Below are 19,882 nucleotides of genomic sequence, written 5' to 3'. Positions count from 1 at the left end.
TCCAAGAGTGACCTGGCCAAGAAGGGCAGCATGAACAAAGTGACAACGGATCAAACACAGACAATGCAGCTGAAAACACAAATCAGATGGCACGTTATCCAGTCAATATGCGAAGTAAAAGAAACTATTACAAATCATTAAAAAGTGGCAACATTTCAAAATGTATTTCTACTGTACAGTGTTGTGTCAAATGAATGCATGAAGAAGAAGAGTGGGGGGGAATGTAATGAATCAGTAGAAGGCGGTGTGCAACACAAGCATACCGGATACCTCTCACCAGGACGACAGAACACGACACTGACCGCCTATAATAAGGCTCAGCGTGTCAGAACTAGGGCTTGGCGATATTATGGATATTTGATTGTTGTGATATGAGGCTACATATCGTCTTATATGTTGATCATTCTTTTATCATCAACTTGCCTGGTTTTAAAGGCAAAGTTAAGTAAACATTGTTCTAAATCTGCTTTGATTTGCGTTTGCTTTTTTTTTTGGCGTGACGTTGGAACGCTCCCAAAGTGCTGAAATGCTAACTCATTTCCAGGCTAAGCTCATTCCTGCTCTGCTGGCGTGAAGTGGGCGGTCCTCACATCCTTATCAGTGTTCATCTCAGGTGCATGGGAAGTAACAGAGATGGAGATGGTGTGAAACATTGAAATGAACCAGTGACCCGCTGTATGAGCATGGAGTGATGTCAGAGCTGTGAGAAACCTGGTCCCGACCAGGTTAGCGGCACAGCATAATTTACCATGGAGATCTAGCCTGCTAAAAGAGAACCAGCTTCGGAGGACCGGAAAGCCGGAGTTCTACCTGAAGTTAGCGCTAAGCAAAAACCCTGCTTCGTAGTACAGGCCTCAGATCAACTAGTATGAGTTGTTAGTGAAGCAACAATCCAGACAACAACAACAACAACAGACAAGACCCTTGATGAATTGGAACACGGGAACAGACCAGAAGGATTGCCATGGATATTAAACCCACCGTCTCTGCAGTGCAAACTGAACCACTTGTGCGCTTCATAAAGAGTATCAGATTTCACTTCCCTGCGTTATATGTGACAAATATCATTTCCTTTTGTGTTTACCCAAAAATATTGTAATAACTAGATGGTATTAAAAACAACAACATCGCTGGTGGTGCAATAAGATCACAAGCACAAGATTCAATCTTGATGGTTTCTGCGACATCGGAAATCACTACTTTACTTTGTCCCCACAGCGTTAGAGCGGCAAAGGTACATTGCAGATAAAAGGCGAATGTAGAACATGTAGACTGAGAGAGAATTACGATTTTAAAATAAGTCATGTTTAAAAACAGAAACGGCCAAACACAAAGATTAAGTTAAGACAACATCCACAAGCCGAGCCTGCAACTTAGCTTTTATTCACAGTAGGTCACTGGATAACCACTTCTTCACTGTAGCCTAGGTCACAGCACGCAGCTAAAGTAATGAAGACATATCTCTGTTAAAAGATATTCATATCATTAACTTGCTGTTGAATGAAGTATTGTATTGTGAGCGGGGTCCGGGGGAGTATGGCTGCAAAGCTGACACTTAAAGGAATTGACGGAAGGGCACCACCAGGAGTCAACTCGTGGCTTTTAGGTGGATATTTCACGAGTTCATGGTTTACTGTCATTCTAGAGACGGGGTTGCACAAGCTGTAGCCCAGTTTCTACAAGGAAAAGATAAACAATTGATGGTCTAGTGGAGTCCTACAGCCTGAGGAGACAGCAGATGCTTCAGTATGGCCTGCCAGACGGAAGCTAACTCCACCTGGTTGATTTCTCAATGTGTCCAACGCCTGTTCTGACTGTGCTTTCTCTGTGTGTTCATCCAGAGGGTGTGCCCCAGGTGTTTTACTTTGGACCGTGTGGTAAATACAACGCTATGGTTCTGGAGCTCCTGGGACCCAGCCTAGAAGATCTGTTTGACCTCTGCGACCGGACCTTCTCTCTGAAAACTGTCCTCATGATCGCTATACAGCTGTAAAACCCATTGATTTTGATCTAAACACAGAATCCCTTTACTCGTCCCAGAGGGGAAATGTACATTGTTGCAGCAAATGTATGGATAAAGATGTAAACACACAATTAGATATAAGTCATGCTCATGATGTTTTTAATAAAATGATTAAATTTACAGAAATATACATTCAGGTAGATAAGTAAGTAAAAGCAGTATATATAAAATAAAATGTAACAATGTAGCCTGAAGTGTGGTGGCAGGTCGATGACAGCAGTGAGGTTTCTCCAGTAACTGCTCAACAGTGGTGGCACAGTCTTTGTTCTTTTAGTTTATTCTTGGATTACTTATCTCAGCCTCTGTTCTTTTTCCTTTAGATCACCCGCATGGAGTTCGTCCACACCAGAAGCTTGATCTATCGGGACGTAAAGCCTGAGAACTTCCTGGTGGGCCGACCGGGCTCCAAACGGCAACACACCATCCACATCATAGACTTCGGCCTGGCCAAGGAATACATAGACCCAGACGAAGAAGCACATCCCATACAGAGAGCACAAGAGTCTGACTGGAACGGCTCGATACATGAGCATCAATACACATCTGGGGAAAGGTACGCATTACATTACATTGCATTCGACCAAGCATGCGATCATTAGCAGCACGCTAATGGTACCTATGTAGACATAGATGTCTAGGCATGTGTGTAAGCAAAATACGTTTAATTTGCGTTTCGATAATTATTAATAAGTTCAATAATTAGGCGAGGATTCTGCAGAACACACAAAATCACACAATTGTGTTAGAAGTGTCTTCTACCTGAGAACATCTGTGGAGCAATTTCATATAAGGAGTATAACGTGTACATAAGATTTGAAATTGTACTATTAATAAAAATAAGATAATTAGCGTTTAAGAAATGCAAACAATGGAAGGAGTCAGCACTTTGTAGGCCTGTGACCACATGGCGCCTTGGTCTCGGCAGAAAGACACTGGCAGGGAGCTCGGGAGATCAGCTCTGTTTGTGATGTGAACACTGGCCCTCATTCTCAGAGATTCTCTTACACATATTAATGCTCTCAAAAATCACATTCTGCTTATCCTGTAGACCTCACTTTTATAATACCAAATAATTGTATTATTTTATACTTGCAAAGTTCTAGCTAATTGAGCAACAGCAGTGCTCACTTGTCCATCAAGTGAACTTGTTCCATTGTTGGCTCAGCTCAATGCAAGTAACTCTACAGGAAAGTGCCTTTTTAGCACGTTGCCTCCCCGGGAAAGGGCCTTTTCTCCGCGGCCAGTTGCCCCCGAGCTAAGGACGCAAAGTGTTGAAGATGAAAAAAGGGGCAAATGGACACGGTTAAATGTGGGTGAAACAATTGGGACTGAATGAATGATGTTGTTTTGTTGAGTGTAGTGAGTTCTGATATTAGGTTTTTAAATATCACATAGTCGTGGAAAACGTGCTCCCGAGGTCACATATTTCAAATCGTTTTTGTCAGTCAGTCAACTGAAAAAGATATAGAAATAAGTATATTTGCGTAATTGCTAGTGTGAAATATTAGTGGGTCATCACAATTGTAAGCTATTTATTCTTGTAATAATGATTTTGTCACTGTTTCATTCTGATTGAGTTTGAAGGCGTACTCAATCTGGGACAAACAACCCCATCTGTCGTGATCAGGAGTAATTAAAGCCTTTGGTTTCCTGTTTCAGAGCAAAGCCGGCGGGATGATTTGGAAGCTCTAGGTCACATGTTCATGTACTTCCTGCGAGGCAGCCTACCCTGGCAGGGCCTCAAGGTGAGTGTTTATCAGTCCTGTCACAGTTGTTGTCCCCTCTGCATCACCTCTCCTAAGCTGCCTTCCATCACAACAGTGAATACATTCCTTCATAGTCTCCGTCTTCACAAGGCTGACACCTGAAAGAACGTTATCAGAAGATAGGGACAAAAAGAGAGACACACCCATAGAGGTCCTCTGTGAAAACTTCCCAGGTGTGTATATACACAGCTCTACAAATTAATACAAAATATGGTTTTGCAGCTGTTGCAAATATGGTCAAGTTAGCATATGTTGATCAAATCTTGTGTCTCTGTGTTTGAATGTGTGGTGTGTGTGGGTTGGGTTACCTGTGTGATTGTAACAGAAGAGATGGCCACCTACCTGCGGTACGTGCGTCGACTGGACTTCTTCGAGAAGCCAGATTACGACTACCTGAGGAAACTCTTCACAGACCTCTTCGACAGGAACTGATACATCTTTGACTACCAGTACGACTGGACTGGGAAGCCTCTGGTTAGTTTCTGCTCACTGTCAGCTGATAGCCCATTGTATCATTATTCATTATACTAATTTAAGCGGCCAATATCACGAAGAACTCAAACTGAAAATCAACTCAAAAGTAAAACAGCCGCTGACGCACCAGATAGCAAACTCAGGCAGGGAAAGATCCAAGTCCAGGCCAGAATTCTGTTTGTACATTTATTTCCATTAACCAATGCGAACAAAATACAATGAACAGGTTTCCAATGTATTCATTTCATTTAATTTCAAACCTTTATTATACATATAAATCCCATTGAGATCATTGATCTCTTTTCCAAGGGAGACCTGCTCAAGTAGTTCCACATGAAACATAAAAGCATAAATAGAACAACAAAAGGACATCATACAGCATCATTTACATAATTATCCACATAAACAGGTACCAACAGCTTCCGATTGACTAGCATCCAACCGAGCTTTAAAAAACATTTAGTGGCACCAGATTGTTCAGTTTCCCTTTAATTTGCAGACTATTCCAAGACAGAGGAGCTGCGCATCTAAAAGCTGTATAATGTATAATAGCCCTGTGGCATGCTTTTTCATCACCTGTTTCCAATATGTACATAATCACCAGGAGACCAAAGCTGCCTTCAGAATAGAGCTTAAACAACTACTTCAATTCACTTAAATTAGACTAATATAAAATGGTACATTTACAATAAACAAAAATGACAATAAATGTTTAACTATTTTAATAGGGCTATATCCGAATATTTGTTCGTTGGAGTACTATTCGGGTTTCAATTTCGTTATTTTTTTTTTTTCTCCGTTAATCTCCGTCACGTTGTTTCCATAGCAACAACAACTTCCTGTCAACGCAACGGAGCTAACTCTCCTTCAAAATAAAAGCATGACCATACAAAATAGGAAGCCACTTAAAGGGGACCTATCATGCAAAATGCACTTTTGTACGTCTTTTATACATGAATATGTGTCCCCGGTGTTCAGGGAACTCACCAAGTGTCGGAAAATACAACCCTCTCTATTTTTCCTCCATACCCAAATCTCTAAAAAAGGGGCTGCAACGGATCTGATACAGACTGATTCAGATTTGAACACCGTCCTGACGTCAGGACGGTGGCGCTACGGCTTTGGTTCAATTCTCCACCTATCAGGGGAATGAGAGGTTGGGCCACGGCCGGCCATTGCTACTCGAAAGCGCTGGAGACGCTGTAGTACATATGCCAGGCCTGTAAGTGGTAAAGCAGCGAGGAAGACTTCCCTTGCATGGTTGCCATGGTTGCCCTTCTGTTTATTCTCCGCTGTGGCTCTTTTTCTCCCTCCCCGAGGCAAGCGTTTGCGCCTCCTGCTTTAAAACAAATGAATAATGACTCTATATAATCATGTAAGGGATAATGTGGAGCGACGCGGTCATTATGGGGAAAAGAACACCGACAGGCTGATCAGGAGCCCGACGCGAAGCGGAGGGATCTAGATCGGCATGAAGGCACATTATGCAATGTGCACATTATCCCGCTTATTACATGGCCACATTCTCAACAAGTAACGACATGACTCCCAATATTAATTGAAATGCTTTTATGGATTTAGAAAATGATTTTATTGATTTAAAAAATAGTTGTATTGATTTAAATTGACATGTGCATCCGCTAAGAAAAATAGTCCGTTGTTACCGTTTGAACTAACGTAGCAACGGCAGGAACTGCTTCAATAGCGTTTTTGAGGAGCTTTTTGATTACAGATTTGAAAACATCGTTGCTTGCTTTAAAAGTAGCACAATTCATTATGTTAAACCTTGGAAAGTATCGAGATATCCCTGCCCTAATGCCAAAGGAACTGCCAACTCCCCTCTCCTGCAGGGGGGCGTGGTCAGTTGCAGCTCACAGAATCAGCCCCCTGCAAAACAGGGCTGGAAAGAGCAAATAGAGCAAAATGATGCATGGCTAAAATGCTGTTTGGTATTTTGAAAAAAAAAAACAATATTTATATACTTTATATAGGTATGGCCCTACAATATATGTTTCAAATATAGCATGATAGGTCCACTTTAAGACATATACAACTGCAACGAAAGTAACACACACAATGCAATATCCTTTTCAATTTCAAAGAACACAAATGGGGTTATATACATTAACACATAACTATAAAACAACAATACTGCAGAATAGGGCTGCAACAAACGACTAATTTGATAATCGATTAATCTATCGATTAATGAATCGATTATTCGGATCGTTAAGGTTTTAACTGTACTACTACTTATATCGATACTGCTTATCGATCCGGTCCTTTTAACGATAGTATTAACGGTTCTTTTGACAAGAAATAAGGTAAACTAACTAAACAAATTGTGAACAAAACTAACATTGCTTTTTATTTTTAATTAAATGCATAATATTTCACATCAAAAGAAACAACAATGTTTTAACAAATCATATTAAATAATGTGATGACAGAACTGTAAACAGAATAGCTGAAACTTTAACAAAATAAATAACTCAGTTACCTCTAATCATTAACCCATGTTTTTATAACTGAGTTACTGCTAGAAAGACAGTGGAACCCGGTGCATTCCTCCGTCTGGATGTGGAGCACTTTTGATAAATGTTTAGACAAATTGCTCGTGTTAGCGCCCTTACATGCTAAACTCTTATTGCACTTTTGGTAACGAGCATTGTCCACATCGAGACGGGTAAAGTTTAACCACACCTCGGAGCGCGTTCTCTCCGCCATCTCCTCCGTGTGTGTGTGTTGCTGCATGTAGCAGCTGCGTGTGTGTGTGTAAACTGCCCCGCCCCCTCGCAAGCAGGCAGGGGAGAGATCTCGTCTGAATTGGGAAGATCAAAATACATTATAGACGCATTTTGTAGTCATATTGCATATTAGAAACGGAGTTGGCGACACTAAGACTGCGATATAATGTTTATGTAGCAATAATACATATGACATATGTTTTAAATGTCTCCTGTACCGATAAAAAAGAGCGATAACGTCGGAGCTTAACGGGGTGTAGAACACATGTGATGACGTCACCAACGAATCGGCGACTGAATTAGTTGCCAACTAATTTGGTAATCGATTTTAATCGATTAAGTCGATTAGTTGTTGCACCCCTACTGCAGAATAACAAAATGAATGCCGTGAATAAACCGAAATACACGTGTTGAAGCGGTTCACTGCTGATTACTACGTGCCCCCCCCCCCCCAACATATAGCTTCAACACTGATCAACTACTGCATAAAGAAGAACTGAGAAAGTAGTCATGCTAGTAATGACACGACCTTACTTCCAGTCAAAGCTACTAAAAGCTCACTTGTATCTGCGGTCCCTGGGCAGGTACACGGATAACAATCAACAAACACTAAAAACGTAATGCCAATCACACTAACAATTCAAACAGGTCAAAGTACAGATGTATACAATATAAATACTAGTACATTTGTCAATATAACTATACATGTACTCTTCATTCAAATGTACATCTCAAGTTACTGTAAAATGTTTAATGGTTGGTTTTAAGATCAGCTGGAAGCATATGCAAATGTTCCATTGCATGTATACAATTATTTTTAATCTGAATAGACTGACTTGACGGAGGTCAGCAGAAACAATGTTTACATTTCTGTATTTCAAATAATGTGATATGAGCTTAGTGGTGATGTTTAAATGTGAGTGTTAATTAGTTTTGAATGGCAGAATAGTTGATTTAACAGTATTATCCATGAGATCCAGGGTTCCCAGCCTTAGTGAACCTGAGGGGTCAACAGACACGTTCACCTTTCTTTAGATATTCCTCAGATGTTCACAAAATGATTGTTTTTGAGTTTGTCTTTATCAATGAATTTGTCATGAATTACTGAGTAGGATGAAACAATGTAAAAGCAAAAGTCCCTCCTTGGTCGAAGTGGCCACCTCGGAGCAAAGAAGGTTGGAAATAACTGCACAAAATCAGTAATAGAATATAAAGTCCAAAAAATGAAATGTCATGTCACTGAATGTGTATGTTTTTTCTTGATCTGATGTTAACCCCCACCTCCTGTGTTTAGCCCACTCCTATTGGTCCAGTGGCCAGTGAGACTCCACTTCAAACGAGTAGCCGAGAGAAAGCACCGCAGACCAAAAACCAGGTACACACTCTGAACACACACGCAACTCAGTGAGGTTGCTAACTGAGTGACACAGAGGATCTGAGGGGCAGCCTAGTGCATGTTGCTGTTCTTTTAATTGGCACGCACTGAAAATAGCACGTGAGTACAGAAGTATGAAAATACTTCTCTTGATACATGGTGCAATGGAATCGAGATAATGCCACCCCACAACTCCTTTATAACGATAGCAGACACACATTAAGAATGTCATAATGATATAGCCTAAGTGTAGTGGGACCTCTGAGTTCTTCTTTGACTTTTCAGCCGCAGATAGCAAGAGCAAATCCATGAGTTTGTCTCTGGACTGGCTTCCCATCTCTGAACCAGCCGCACTGCTGGCAGCTTTCTGCCGTCCTGCCTAAACATGAGTAAAGATAAATTGCCATTATTAAACATTGGTTGGACATTCTTCTTGTTTGGTCCAATGAAAAGTGGACAGTAGATGTGTGTGGATAGTGTTTAACAGAAGGGCTTGAACACACTGAGGTCAAGTGATGGTAGAGATTCTTGCTTTCTTCTTCAGCCACCAGCTGTAGTCAGACTGGATCAGCAGCATAGAACATATGTTGTGCCTGATGTTACGTTCAGGATAGCTTCTTATTGCTTTGGTGATTTAGTAGGGATGTAACGATATACCGAATATCGCAGTATCGCGGTAAATAAACGTCCCAATACCGTCGTGAGACTGACAAAATCTACCTCGATTTTTATTTATTTTTTAAACACTTTATTTGGTTTTAAACCTTTATTTAACCAGGTGGTCCCATTGAGATCATCGATCTCTTTTTCAAGAGAGACCTGTGCAACATGGCAGCAAGTAGGTTACAACATGAACATAAAACAACAGAACACAAAAGGACATGGTATTTACAGGGCTACATGTACACACCTAGAGACATTGACAAGTACCAACAGTATATTTATGTCTCTGTCAATAAGCCTCACCTTCTTGGCAAACACTGTGTTGTTTTTGAAGTGGTGGAGAGACGATGCACAGTTTGACCCACTGCTGTCACCCATGGCCAAAGCATATCTCTCCGTCCCGCTGAGGTGGCGTTAGACTTTTTCGCTGTCCGTCATTTTGACAGACGGGATCGTAAAATATCCGTCATAATCCCTTATTACTAGTGCTGTCAAAATTATCGCGTTAACGGCGGTAATTAATTTTTTTAATTAATTGCGTTAAAATATTTAATGCATTTTACGCATGTGCAGAATGGCCCGCCCCATACGTGCCACCAGTGGCAGCGCCAGGGTATGGCTGGGGTAGGCTACACCCATACCAAGAAAAATGATGTTAAAGTAAACAAAATAAAGTCCGCCAACTGGATAAAAGGAGTAAATTGCACAGACAGCAGTTAGTAAGATTGATTTCAGTCGCCACGGTTTTGAAAACTTTTGTCACGTAGTGATCGACTTCTCAATAGAAAATCTTTGATAATGTCTTCTGGCCAATCAGAATCAAGATAACGGCGTCGTGTTGTTGCAGGAAGTCCCGACGGAGAATACTTTTGCTGTAGTACAGGGGTGCACATAACTGGTACGCAGGTTATGTGCGTAATCTGAAATGCGTACCGTCACTTGTGTCACAAAGCGCATTTGCGTACCGACGTACTTGTGAAGCTTTTCCAGAAGGCGGTTAGATCACCGGACGACAGAGTCGGTCTCCGTGTGCACAGACAGGGCTGCTGTTAACGTCGGTCTGTACAACGGAACTGTGCCAAAACTACGCCAACCGGCTGCGGAGGGAGACTCCCCCCATCACTGGAGAACTGCGCTAAAACAGCTGATCACAACGTGCACACTCTGTGGTCACGAAGTACTCCACTAGCCGCCGCCCCCCCCTTTGTCGACTTTCCTGAAGTACTCCCCCGTTGATAGAAATCAACACGTAATGAATTAAGACCCCACGGTTTGATGATTGATAGGTGTGTGGGTTGTCTTTCATTTTGACACGCAGAACATTTTTATAATAAACATAGATACTGGGTGTTAAATGGATATATCCGCCTTCTTTCATTTATCTTTCCATTCCCAACAATATACATAAAGAAATGGCATATTTTGGACATAGTTCGATTAATCATGATTAATTAATTTTTAAGCTGTGATTAATCTGATTAAAAATTGTAATCGTTTGACAGCCCTACTTATTACCCGTCGGGTCTGAACAGAGAGAGAGAGCACGCTCGTGAACTCTCAACGGGGGGGGGGGGGCGGTGTTATGCCGTGTGCATGCACCTCGCGGGAGCGCACACAGCGTAAAGCAAAACCTCCCAGACATGTGTTGATCTGTACACAAAGTACGGTTTGGAGACTATATCATTTCCTTTTGGAGGGCAGCATAACACGGCATAACACCAGAGCCTCGCTGCGGGGACACGCTGGCGCTGTTCCCAGTTTGTTCTAATCCGTCAAAATGACAGACTGCTTTCAGATTTTCTGTCATTGTTAAATAAAATATTCGGTTAACGCGACCACTGCTGTCCCAGCAACATCAGTACCAAGCGAGAGTTTCTTCCAGAGCAGGGGATATTGTAAACGCCCAAACATCCCAGCTTATAAATACTGGAAATGTGGACATTCTCATATTCCTAAAACCCTGTCTGATGATGCTGAGTGAGTGACTCGTGAGTTTGAGTTGAGTTACTTGAAAAACTAAAGTGAAACTTGATTTATTTTATTGCGGGGTCTGATTATTAAATGTCCTTGTTTATTTGTGAGATGCAGTGGCACAAAGAAAAGGCCTACTTTGTTTGGTAGTACTATAGGTACAAAAACACTGGTTTTCTTGTTCCAGTCTGTTCCTGTCACGTTGTTTTTGACACTTTAAAATACTGCTATCCTACTAACATGCTGTACAAAACAGATGTATTATGTAATAAAGAAACATTTTCTGAGTAAAAAAAATTTTATTGAAAAAAAATATTTTTAATTTTTTGTTTTCTTCTTTATTATTCAATATCGCCATAAATACCGTACCGTGGACTTGTTATCGCGATATTATCGTACCGTGAGTTTTTGGTATCGTTACATCCCTATGATTTAGTGTTGTTTAGGGAGGTACATTCGTCTCAAATATTTTCTTGAGTTTCCAATTCTGTTTTTTTGCATTTGTGGAAGGTGTTTTACTTTTGAAGAATGCAGACAGGTTGTTGCTCTGTTCCACTAAAGAGAACAACTCGTGGGACCCTCTTTGTGTTGAAAGAAATCCAGTTTCTGCATATGTTATGACAAACAGTATGAAATGTTAGTTCTTGTAGTATTTCATCAAAGAATAATGCAGAATCGCGACAAAACTAGTCCATATAAATATTCATACTTTTGACCCAAATACACTTTGGCCAGTAAAATCTAAAAAGAACATGTAGTGTATATTATATATATGTCCGGCCCCTAGGGACGCAGCAGCAGGGCTTGTTGGAACATAAACAGGTTCTTAAATGACTTCACCACAACACTGACTGCCATGGAAGTAGAGAGGGGGAATGGGGAGAAGCCCGACCCGTGTCAGTTGACTGGAACGACGCTCTCAGCTTGGGAGCAGACTGTCAGTGAACTCTCCTAAAGACTCCTGTGTTCAGCTCACAGCAGAACGGAACTATACGAGTTCATACTCAAACTACAGTCTGTTGTGCTCCGAGAAGGTGCAAAGCTCAAATGATGAGCAAATGCACTAAATGGTGGGTCTTATGGGTAAGAATGCAGGCAGATGTAGAAGTTAATTGTGGTCTGTCTGATGACGAGTGAATAATGTATTTCTCCTATCAGGTGAGGTGTATTGAAGAATGACATAAATTACAAATGTTTTATGTTTCTAAACATCTACAATAGATAAGATATAATACAACACTTAGCATTCCAATGTGTCTGTTTTCAAATAACCTGTGTGGCTGACGACACCAATCCATTTGAAGCAGAACAAATGGTGTCTCCTTATCGTTATCTTTGCATGCCTCCTTCTTTTGCATTCACACACACGGTCAACGTTTCACAAGGCACCTGTAGTCCCACTGCAGGCCTTTGGGGCAGGTGAGGCGAGGCAGCAAGGAAATAGCCCTTCTGCGTGGGGCTCTATAGCCTCCTGTGTACTCTCACTGTACTGCACCCCCTCCACCAAATACTGACTATGAACTCACCATTTCTTTTCTCTTTCCTCACACCGCCCACTCCTCTTTTCCGTCTGCTCGGCTTCCCACTTCTCCCTCGCCTTCCTTCCATCATGACTGTTCCTCTTTTCCACGGCGAGCCTCCTCTTCCATTTTATTTGTACTCTTCACCTTTTCCCTCCCTCTCCTGTGTGGTTTCTCCTGCGATTGGGCTTCCTGTCTCCTCTAGTCTCCAGAGGGGAAAGGCAGTGAGTCGCAGCCCACTCCAGTGACCAATCGAGAGCTGCTGGGCTCCCATCTCACTGCTGATAGGCTGGGCGGGTCCGTCCAGGTACTGAGAGGAAGGGTTAGCTCTGCTGGCTTCTTGTCTGTCTGCCTACCTGTATCTGTCCGCCTGCATGACCTTCTGAGACAGAGCAGGGCTCACCCCGACATGGGACTATTGTTGTAGAATCAAGAACCCTTCATGTGTCCATGTAAGGTTTGCACATCATGGAATCATTAGGGCCACATGAGAACCTTTCTTTTGGGGACGTGACCAAAAGAAAAAAAAAAAGTTGAGTTCTGATTTTGATCTCAGATTTATGAGAACAATTCTCAGAATCTGAGATTCAAAAATAAATCCTGGAAAGAAATGATGAATGTTCATAATATTCTGACTTTGTTTTTCAGAAATCTTAGATTTAAAGTCAACACTGAAATAATTGTTTTAACTTTTGGTCACGTCCCAAAAACTGTTTCTCACGTGTCCCTAATCCTCTCATAGCAAAGCATCAATTAGGGAATGTCACAATTATTTCCAACCTATCAGTCCTGTTTCCACATTAGATACTGGAGACCTTCTGCAAGAGGACCGCAGGTCTGGCTTCTATGCTGCCAGATCTATCTCAATGCTTACTGACTTGATGTTCTGCTTGAATAGCGGTGGTGCCGTGAGGACGTTTTTGTGTAGAAAAACCAAGACGTTAACATCCCTAGGGCTCCCTAAAAAAAAGTGATGGAAGTGTAACATATGATCTTTGGCCAACACTGATGATACTTACACATTTTGTTCAGCAGGGTTGGTCTCCCCAATTTCTTAAGCGTAAATATAATCTAAATAGAATTTAAAAGCTAACAGTAGGCTCTGTACAAAGTACATCACCTTCACACTGCTGCCCTTCACCAGCGCTAAGCTAAAGGTGGCTAATGTTCTGCTGGTCGACGTTTAGTAGCCTCACTTCTTTAGGACACATTGAAGCTTCAGACATTCATCAGTGAGGCACTCCCTACTGTATTTTCCTGTCATCTTACTAAAGACGTGCAGACGGGTGAACTGGAAGTGCTTAAATGCTAACTATGACTCTTTCCTGCACCACTCAATGCACTGAGGCAATGTAGTTTTCTTATGTTAGCTGAAATGATCAAGGTAGAAGCACACAGCTGTTGTCTTGGAGGAATGTGTACTTTCCAGAAGCAGCGTCAGGTTTGTAAACGAAGCCTTTGTTTGTGTTCAGCAGACTAGGCAAGAAAAGGTGTACGTGTTGTTTGATTGATCGAGCAGGGTAGCTCCGGCCTGAGGATGGAGAGCAGCTGGAGCCACGTCAAATCTGCCACCTTCTGCAACATTCCCACAAACAAAGCAATCTCATTCTGTGGCAATGTGGAAACGTGTTTATTTTTCTAAAAGGTTTTATTTATATTTAACCAGGTAAAGACTCATTGAGATTCCAATCTCTTGTCCAAGAGTGACCTGGCCAAGAAGGGCAGCATGAACAAAGTGACAACGGATCAAACACAGACAATGCAGCTGTAAAACACAAATCAGATGGCACGTTATCCAGTCAATATGCGAAGTAAAAGAAACTATTACAAATCATTAAAAAGTGGCAACATTTCAAAATGTATTTCTACTGTACAGTGTTGTGTCAAATGAATGCATGAAGAAGAAGAGTGGGGGGGAATGTAATGAATCAGTAGAAGGCGGTGTGCAACACAAGCATACCGGATACCTCTCACCAGGACGACAGAACACGACACTGACCGCCTATAATAAGGCTCAGCGTGTCAGAACTAGGGCTTGGCGATATTATGGATATTTGATTGGTTGTGATATGAGGCTACATATCGTCTTATATGTTGATCATTCTTTTATCATCAACTTTGCCTGGTTTTAAAGGCAAAGTTAAGTAAACATTGTTCTAAATCTGCTTTGATTTGCGTTTGCTTTTTTTCTTTTGGCGTGACGTTGGAACGCTCCCAAAGTGCTGAAATGCTAACTCATTTCCAGGCTAAGCTCATTCCTGCTCTGCTGGCGTGAAGTGGGCGGTCCTCACATCCTGTATTCAAGTGTTCATCTCAGGTGCATGGGAAGTAACAGAGATGGAGATGGGTGAAACATTGAAATGAACAGTGACCCGCTGTATGAGCATGGATGTGATGTCAGAGCTGTGAGAACCAATCATGTCAGTCCCAAGAGTAGCCATTGCTTTTTGTTAGAGGGCATTAAGTGAACCTGCAGCTTTTTGCATGGCAGCAATATCAATGTTGTGATGCCTTCCTGGAGGTCACGCCCTCATGGACTATTCACACAACGTCCACGTTAGACCGGCTCCATCTGAACACATTTCCCTCTGTGAGGATGGACAGCAGGACGCTGGTGGACTGAGAGGATCGGGGCTGGAAGTTGTGCAAAGAAATAAGAAGATGGCTTTGAGTTGCTAAAGCTTTGTTTCGTCAGCGTACAGAGAACAAACGGCGTTTATTTGACCCCTCTGTTCTGGGACTTTCGGCCACCTGTACTCAATACTCTCTTTTACTTCTCTACTCCAGGTGATGAGTTCAACCAATGGGGAGCTGAATACAGACGACCCCACTGCAGGACACTCCAACGCACCAATCACAGCCAACGCAGAGGTGGAAGTGGCTGATGACACCAAGTAAGGGCACACACGTTGAAGCGGAATATGTGTCGAGCATTTCAACACCTTTGAACCACAACACCAGGTTACAAGCAGCACCCAGGTTACAAGCAGCACCCAGGTTACAAGCAGCACCCAGGTTACAGGCAGCACCCAGGTTACAAGCAGCACCCAGGTTACAGGCAGCACCCAGGTTACAAGCAGCACCCAGGTTACAAGCAGCACCCAGGTTACAGGCAGCACCCAGGTTACAAGCAGCACCCAGGTTACAAGCAGCACCCAGGTTACAGGCAGCACCCAGGTTACAGGCAGCACCCAGGTTACAGGCAGCACCCAGGTTACAGGCAGCACCCAGGTTACAAGCAGCACCCAGGTTACAAGCAGCACCCAGGTTACAGGCAGCACCCAGGTTACAAGCAGCACCCAGGTTACAGGCAGCACCCAGGTTACAAGCAGCACCCAGGTTACAGGCAGCACCCAGGTTACAGGCAGCACCCAGGTTACAGGCAGCACCCAGGTTACAGGCAGCACCCAGGTTACAAGCAGCACCCAGGTTACAAGCAGCACCCAGGTTACAGGCAGCACCCAGGTTACAAGCAGCACCCAGGTTACAGGCAGCACCCAGGTTACAGGCAGCACCCAGGTTACAAGCAGCACCCAGGTTACAGGCAGCACCCAGGTTACAAGCAGCACCCAGGTTACAAGCAGCACCCAGGTTACAGGCAGCACCCAGGTTACAGGCAGCACCCAGGTTACAGGCAGCACCCAGGTTACAGGCAGCACCCAGGTTACAGGCAGCACCCAGGTTACAGGCAGCACCCAGGTTACAGGCAGCACCCAGGTTACAGGCAGCACCCAGGTTACAGGCAGCACCCAGGTTACAGGCAGCACCCAGGTTACAAGCAGCACCCAGGTTACAAGCAGCACCCAGGTTACAGGCAGCACCCAGGTTACTGTCACACACTCTTCTGTCTGTCACACACTCTTCTGTCTGTCACACACTCTTCTGTCCGTCACACACTCTTCTGTCACACACTCGTCATATTGATGCAAAAATGATAATTCTTTCCGATATCAGAAATCACATCCAAATGGTATCATCTGTGAAAATGATCTGAACTGGATATTCTGTATGAAACTGAACACCTGTTTGAAGTACGCTGATGAGGGTTTGTGTGTTTCAACATAGACTCAAAAGGAATGTTAGAATTATTAAAGCCGTGAAAATGTGGATTCAGATCTTAGAATGGTTAGATTTCATAAAGGAAAATACTTGTGTTGACGAACAAGGACGCACTGATCTATTCATCTCTCAGCCGATGTTACCCTTTTGTCAGACAAACAAATAGATCTTTATTTGATATAAAACATAAAGTGCCTTTCGGCCCTTCATCAAACTAACTTTGCAATAACCTGCTCAATGAGAACATGTCATTGTTTTCATTTCAAACAACCCCTGTTTGCTATATACTTTTGTTCTCACTTTCTATTTTCTTTTTATTATTATTTAAACGTTTCACTCATCGTTTGTTATTTAATGTGCTATTTTTGGGTGGCTTAATAATCTGCTCTGACGGTATTATCCTCATAGCGGAAAACAAGAGAACATTATGAGTTCCAGAAGTCAGCGGTCCCTCCTCGTTCTCCATCATAACCCTTAGATCTCCCCACTCTGCGATAATAGGACATATTGAACATCGTCACATTGTAAATGGATTAGTTGAAGAATACATGTTTGTGTTGCAGGTGCTGCTGTTTCTTCAAGAGGAGGAAGAGGAAAGCTCTCCAGAGACACAAATAAAGACGAGAGAGAAGACCTGCTCTCTGTTCTCTCTTTCTCTCTCTCTCTTTCTCTAGCCCTCTTCATATAACCCCCCTCTCTCTGCCCTTCCCCCTCAGCTGTGGGAGGTCCTGTAGTTTACTCTGGGTCGGCTGGACCACCGGCAGCAGATCCCGTCTGCTCGGCTCCTCTGGAGGGAGCAGACGGGCAGAGTTTTCCTCGGAGCTTTAATCGTGGACCGGCTGGAGCCTTCATGTATTTATGGTCACAGACTGAACTGAAACTGGATCAACACACACACCACAGGTGTACAGGTGACCTCAGACAGTTGGTGGACTGCAAGAGGTGAGCTGATTGGCTGACAGGCTGGATCAGCGGGTGTACCGGCAGACTGGCTCTTCTTCTTCTTTTTTTTTTTTTCTTTTCTTCCTTACTGACTGGTTCAGAGGAGAGAGAATGTATTTCTGAGGAGATACAGATGAGAGGACAATAAAAGGATGGGAAGCAATGAGACTGTCAGACCACACACACACACACAGACACACACAAGCTGCACACTTTCTCGAGCTCATCATAAAGAGACTTCTTGGACAATACGATGTAGCTCTCGCACATAGTCTATAAAGTTTTTATTCTCTAGGGTCTAAGGAAGTAGAGTGGCTCGGTCTATATCCTGCAACGGACTGGGCTCGGTGTTCTTCTCGGACACGTACACCCTCAGAGGAAACCTCACAACCACCAGAAACAAAAGTTTAAAAAGATGTTTATGTGAAAACTATGCTTTTTGCTGTTTTAATTTGTAACTAAAAAGACTGTCTAAGATTTGAAACCTCTGTTCTTTTCTGTCTTTCTGAGTTCAACACGTTTATGTTTTGTAGCTTGGAGAGTGTTCCTCAAAATGTTTTTTTTTAATAACTTGTATTTTTAATTTTCTGTTTTTTTTTTCCACTTTCTCTCTGGGTTGGAGGATGGAAAGTTGGATAACTCCATTAAAAACAACCAAAAAAATAAAAGCTGATCTTTATTTAAGGGAATCATGATCAATATATTTTTTTTAAGTTTGAGGGATATTTTTAGAGTGTATCATTTCACTAAACCCTCACTGCAGATCCAGTCTGGAGAATCTGGACTGCAGCGTCATTCTATAGCTGCTGTAGAAAAGCCTCAAACGGCTATTCACATTATGAAAACTCAATTTATGAGACATTCAAAAATATCTCAATCGCAAACACAATTCAATGCTAAGCGCACAATTAGCTGTGATAGAGAAACTGTACAAAAATATAGGAACATTGAATGTGGTTTATTTACAACTTGCCAATCTAGACATAACTGGTACAGGGTCAGCACCACGCTCAAAGTGTGCGAAGGCAGAAGCTTATGTCATGTTAAACAACTTCACTTTTGAAGGGGAGACAATGTGACTAAATATATTATTGACATGAGACTACCCCAGTTCATCAGTGAAATTACAACTTCAGTCAGTTGATTTTTGCCGGCCGTCTTTCCTGCAACGTCAGTTATTCTGTATTTCCTTTTAAACTCCGCACACTGAGCTCTGATTGGTCAGCAGGCGGTGCTTTCACTGAGTTGATCTCTTATCCTGGAACCTAACCTGCTCCGTAGCAGGTTAGCCGCTCAGCATAAGTTACCATGGAGATCTACCCCGATAAGAAGAGAACCAGCGTCGTAGGACTGGAAACCCAGAGTTTTCCCTGAAGTTAGCTCGCTACGCAAAATCCGGCTTCGTAGTACAGGCCTCAGAACAAATCTCAAGCCAGGTTTAACATTTATTTGTTGACATATAAAAGTAAATGGGTTTTACAGAGAGTATTGTGTTAATCTCTTTGTATCATTCCATAAATGAGAGCATAGCCTTCTGTCCACAGCCATAAAACATTTAGTATGCTATGTTTAAGTGGGGTTTTTTTCTTTCTTTTTTTCCAACAGAACAAAACCGCTTAGTCATGACATGACAAGGTGAGTAGGTAAAACAGTGGACAACAATCCCCCCCCCACCCCTTTACCATTCCATACCCGAGGGAGAAAGACAATGACAAAAGGACAATTATATAATAATTCAAATTACATTTATGAATTAATAAACCGGTATTAAGTAAAAAATAATATAAAAGTACATACAGTAGAAGAGCTAGGCCGAAAGAGAGAACCTCGTCAAATGGAAACACTGAGTGTTTTAAACCAAATACATAATGAAACCTAAGCACCAATATTGTTTTTCTGTGGCTTAAAATGTAAACATGTACATCTAATTTGCACTATTTTGGTTCCATATTCCTTTAAGAGATGTGATATGCTGGCCTCATGTCAACAGGCAGAGGTTTTACATTGTGTAAGGCTCACTCTGCTCTGGACCACTTCGAGATTAGAGTTGGTAATTCTTAGAAAAACATTGCAAAATGACTAGTTCATCATCCAAAAAGGGTAAAGCAGAAGGGAAGTGTTTCTTTCTGTGAATTTTCTTTTCCTTTAAGCCAACTTGTGCAACAACCGGATGTTAAAGTGAACTATGAGTCATGGGGAAAAAAATATCACAAACCAATTGAGAGGAATGATAAACAAGCATGATTATTAGTCAGTAAACTAATTATTATGCTTTTCATTTGATGCCTCATTAATAATAATAATAATTCCTTACATTTATTATAGCGCATTATCAATGACTC

At 42.2% G+C, this 19,882-nt stretch overlaps 1 pseudogene; it reads left to right on the top strand.

Moving 5' to 3' along the window:
• Positions 1–1,844: 1,844 nt before the first annotated feature.
• LOC117462351 (casein kinase I-like) lies at positions 1,845–18,219 on the top strand (annotated as a pseudogene).
• The last annotated feature ends 1,663 nt before the right edge of the window (positions 18,220–19,882 follow it).

The sequence above is a fragment of the Pseudochaenichthys georgianus genome, chromosome 17 (genome assembly GCF_902827115.2).
Source record: "Pseudochaenichthys georgianus chromosome 17, fPseGeo1.2, whole genome shotgun sequence".
NCBI classification, from domain to species: Eukaryota; Metazoa; Chordata; class Actinopteri; order Perciformes; family Channichthyidae; genus Pseudochaenichthys; species Pseudochaenichthys georgianus.
Note: the sequence above shows the minus strand (reverse complement) of the source record. Positions and strands in the feature narration are given on the sequence as shown.